Raw genomic sequence first — 5,519 nt, forward strand, 5'->3', positions numbered from 1 at the left:
TTTTTTATCTGTACTAACAAGGGCAGAACGTGCAAGAAAAAGAAAATAGAAAATGAGTTTTTCTTTCAGCCAAATTTTGGAAGCCTTTACTAATTGGCAAGGGAAAGGACTTGTCTGGATTTACCTTCCAAGTGGTTTTCTTTTCTTTTGAAAACAACACAATATTACTCCTTCAACTATCAACTGTAAAGATTCTTTAATCCTTGTCTGCATCTCATATTTTAGACAAGGAAGACGCTGGAGTTGCATTATTACCTTGCATAAATTATTCATGGACTTGAGAAGCTTCAAGCGCTCCATTCTGTTAGATTCTATTGTTTCCAGTCTTTCTAAGACAGCAGCAACCAACAAGAACCCCACTCCAACCCAATGCATATTTCCAATGGCATTCAACACTGCTATAGTTGTCCCATGTTTATCTCCAAGAGACTTTGACATCTGATCCACAAAGCCATATTAACTTCACAGAGGTACTAAAGATCACAATTTCCCTTTCTTTTGGCTATTAAAATTAACTAGTAGAATTTAATTGTAAATGAAATCTAGTTCTAACCTATGTTTTGATCAAAATAGAAAATCTTTCCAATTAGAAAACACAATTCAGTTTTCTGCTAACTTAAATCATTTTGTGCTAGGAGGAATATGACCGGAAGTACATGTTCCTACAGAGGGGAATATCACCTGAAAAGAAATGATTTTGACATGCTTTGACACCACTTCGGATAATTTGAATGTATTTCCTGCGGAAGGAGGGCCAGCTGCACCATTATTTAGTCCCACATAAGATGGATTTCGTTTACCCTACAACCAACGATCAACTTTATTGATACAAAACCATCCTTGAATTAAGGAAACAAACATAGATATTCTTGTAAGGTACATATGTTTTCTACCTTAGTGTTGTATTGAGAAATAACGCTCTCAATCATGTGGACTAGTTCTTCTAGATTGAGATCTCGTGTATCCTCACGAGTATTAAGAAGTCTATCAATAATTTCAGAGGCGGTAGCAGAGGTTGAAGCAGTTGAAGCAACGGAAGAAATTAGTATTGAAAGATGAAACCCAAGTGGGGGTCGCCAGGAGACTAACAGTGAATTGTTGTAACAAGTGGCTGGAAAGAAATCATATCGTATTGTTTCTGAGCTATGACTGCTTTATAAAACAAGTATGATCTCAGAGAAGGCTTCACCAAAAGACTGCACCTTCTACTTGAGGGTATAGAATATGTCTCTTCAACCAAATGATAAAACCAAGCTCTTTTTCAAGAGACTTCGTAGCCTTTAAGTACATGATTTGTAACTTAGCAGATACCACATATAGATATGGACTTGTAATCAAAATACAGATAAAACCTGAGAAGTGACCCCCATATCTCCTACCGAAAACATAATTTAGCTGTGACCTGTAATCATGTTGATTTCTTGACTCCAAAAGTGATGCAAATGTCAACTTTTGCACTCATTCAGAGTTGCAAACCGTTCAATAGGTGTGAGGCCAGTATCTTCCTATATATGGAAGTAATTGTGGAGGTAAACAACGCGTTCTCAACTGCCTCCTTTTGACAAATGCATTAAGATTCTATTGCATGTAGTCAAGAAATTATTTGTATGTTATCATGCCATGAGTTCCTGCCGAATGGCAGGATGCTTTTTCTCATTTTGCTTGAACCAATGGGTTTTAATTGGTTCGTACTTCATACAGTAGGGCTCCATGTTTGAGTCCACTTTATAATTTATCCAGCACACTCTGTGAGTCCACAGCTGTGGGTTTAGTTCTTGTATTTATTAAGCAGACTGTATTATGGTAAGAATTTGATTGTGGTGTCCTCTGAATAGTTTGTATGGTTCTTTGGTGTACAATAATTGACCTTACTGTTTGCTAGAACTTGAATGCTTTGTTAGATTTTTTCTCAATAGTCTTGTCATATACAGAAGCTGAATCAAATTTCCACAAGAAAATCTTTGTAAGATCTTTCGTAATGTGGATCACATTTACAATTTTTATTGTTTGTTTGTGACAGCAAGCTTTGGAGAAAATGTGGTTTCCATTCATTTGCGTGTCCTTTACTTACTATCTTGGACGATGTTTATTGCTGTCAAGCCGACATTAGCATTCAATTTGCATGTTGAATTTCTACGATCGGCACATTCTATTTATTCATTCTTCCTTGGGGCAGCAATGGTAAAAACCCAATCTTTGTTGTGACTTTTTAGTGGACTCATATTTCGATTGAGCACATTACCTGTGAGGTTTTTCAATCTTCAGGTATTGTATTATTTTCGCTTAACATTTTTATCGGCTTCCTGGCTATCTCATATTTCGTAGAACACTGAGTTCACTAACTCATTGTGTATTTTTCCCCTTATGTATTGAGCTGTTGGAGGGAGGAATTTAACCCTTTTGCTTTCCATGCTTTGTTTTGTGGCTTCTGCTTACACTATCAAAGACAACCATAAATCTTTGTCACCTGATTTTGGATAGAAGATATTAATAGTTGCCTAATTAGAGGCGCGCTCTTGTAACTACATTTTGTTTTTGTTTATTTGCTTAGTTTTATGTCATGTTCATATAGAGACCTTAGAAGCCCACTTTACATTAATTTTAAACTTTTGTTTGCTAAATTACTCCCAATCAACAAAGAAATACAGGAAAAAGAAAAGTAGAGATCATCTACATTGAATTTATTTAATTCAAAATAGTATAGAAGTGTAAATGCTGAAAAAACACTTAATCAATTCTTAGCGAAGTTACACAGGTATGCAACAAACTATTCGTTAATATAAAATAAAATTTCAATAAAATTCTATAAGTTTGAAGTACAAAAATTGTTTCAAGTGTTTTTTTGGGTAAGATACGCTTTCTATTTTCATGTTTACGCATTTCGTCAACACAACACAACAAAAATTGACTATAAGAAATATTGTGTCAGAAATGAAGTGAACAAAATTAACTAAAAGCCACCAAATTAAGGCTAAATTTATATATATTTCTTAACTTAGTTTGTTTCCTCGATATCAAGAAGACCCTCAATCTCAAAATTAATCGTCATTATTTAAGCTGGATATGAAGCAGTTGACCCACTTCTCAATTTGGATACCTTTTGTTTTCATGCAGAAGCAACTAGCAGAAGTAGTGTATGTCGATTCTGAACTTTGTGATTATGCAAATAGAATCCCTTATTTATGTTTACTCTTGAGAGGAGGAGCTGAGAAATTAACATGTACGGGGTCTGCAAATTGCTTCTCTTGCTTTCAATATATGTTTGTGGATTTGCTATATGTTTGTTTTACTGTGTAACTTAATGTCTATTATAATTCTTCCCTCCATTAATAAGCACAAGTCATGATCACCTTCTCATTCCTAATGGTTTCTAGTTCATATTGGTGGAATACTCCTTACTCATCTCCTCATTTTTATTTCTTAAATCATAAGCTCTTTCACAATTCCTCCCACCAGTACCTCTTCCTTTCATTGTAACTTGAAATTTGGTGTTTAGTTTTTCTTTTACCTACAATATCGATTGACAAATATGTTGTATTTGAGTCAGTCTCATCTAATTTATCTATTAAATACTTCGCTACAATCCATTCATACAATGGGCTGTTTTCTCCTTCATGCTCTTTCACTTACATCTTTTAATAGTAACCTTGAAGAACACTTCTATGTACTCTTTCATATTCTCGATCGCTTCTTCAAACATTGCTTGTTGAAAGAACAAAAGTGAAAGAGAATACAAACGAACTATATCTTTATTTTTCTCACTATCTGATCTCATCTTATTGTTTTTTCTTTTACCCTTCCATTACAGTCTAATTGTACTCCCCTCTAAATTTGTACATCTTTGACCGTCATAGAATGTTCTACCTCAAACTCAAATAATTCTTCAATATTATTGATCCAAGGAAATAGTTCCTTTGCTTCAACATTTGTGAAAAATTTAGCAAATTCAATTGTCAACCTTTTTGAAATTTTGGAGACAAACTCATTCTAATAGTACTATTCTTCCTCTTAAGGGACATGACATCATAATGGAATTGGTTTTCACAATTAAACCACAACCTTATTTATAATCTAAAAAAACAACAAACTTTCAACAAATCTTAATTTTGGTTGGTCAATCTTAATTTTGGTAAGCATAAAAATACCCTAATGACAATGTTATTTATCTTGTTTTATTTTAATACTAAAGTCATTTCATTTGTACACTACTTGTAACATGTCCAAATGAAAGTACATAATATTACTATTTTAAGTTTTATTATATAAAATTTATTAATTAATAATTAAATTATGTTTTATATTATTATCAAAATTAAAATTAGAAATTTAATGAAAATAAATATTTAATTTTTAAATCATAATTTTAAAAACAAATATCACTTATCTTTGTATTTTTTTGACCTTTTTAAAATTTATTTCAATTATTACGTTTTTTTACTTGAAACAAGATTTAATTTTTAATATTTATATATTTACTTATAACATACAAATATAAACATTTTAATAATTATTTTATCTATTCATTTGAAATTAAAAGATTGATAAATATAAAATTATTATTAAACTCAATTATATAACAATTTTTTAAAATAAAAATAATAATAATTTTTTAATATTTTATCAATTTAAAATGTTAATTGAATAAAAAATATTTACATATCTTATATATATTTTATTTTATCTTAACTTTTGAAACTTTTTATTGATAATTTTATAAATTAAAATTTAGCATTAATATTTTTAATATTGTTTAATTTTATTTTGAGTATTTTATTTCAACTTACTTTATTGTCTTAGTTTAAAGTCAAAATCTATAACTAAATAATATAATATCAAACTACTAATTTCACCTAATACTAACTCTAAATAAATATTTTTGTATTAACTTTTGTTATATTACTTTTATGTTCATTTCTCTAAATTCCTTGCACTATGTAAAGATTGTATACACTTGTATATTGTTGTTTCCTTTTCTTCTCCAATTTCTATAGTTTTACACCTTTTCAAGCAATATAAGCTTTAGGAAAGTACCAAGATAAATAAAAGGAATTTTTTTTTTATTCTTGAAGGAAAAAATATCTTTGACATTCTTTGAATTCAATAATTTAATTTTGTAAGAAATGTTATTTCCCTTTTTTTTATGAATAGGCATTTCAAATCTCATTTTCAAGAATACAAACACCTCTAGTTTAGCTTTCCAACCCCTTTTGCAAATAGCCTTAGGACACTACCTTATTTTGAAAAAGATAAATTATCTATGAAATTGGAGGTCCCATGACACCTCATCATATGTCAATGACGGCTTACATGCCTCTTTGATAATAGTTATGATATAGTAGTTTCTCCTTTGAAGTTCCAATCTTTTTGTCATCATGCTTTATTTATGGGAGTACCTACAATTCTTCAATCCCCTTATTTTCATTTTTTATTATTCATTTTAACACTTATAAGAATACATAATTCTCCTATTCAAATGTTTGAATCTATTTGAAGTTGTTAATGTTAGTGTAATTTCAGTT

Source organism: Cupressus sempervirens, chromosome 7 (assembly GCF_028749045.1).
Source record: "Cupressus sempervirens isolate cs-2001-9-10 chromosome 7, ASM2874904v1, whole genome shotgun sequence".
Taxonomy (NCBI): domain Eukaryota; kingdom Viridiplantae; phylum Streptophyta; class Pinopsida; order Cupressales; family Cupressaceae; genus Cupressus; species Cupressus sempervirens.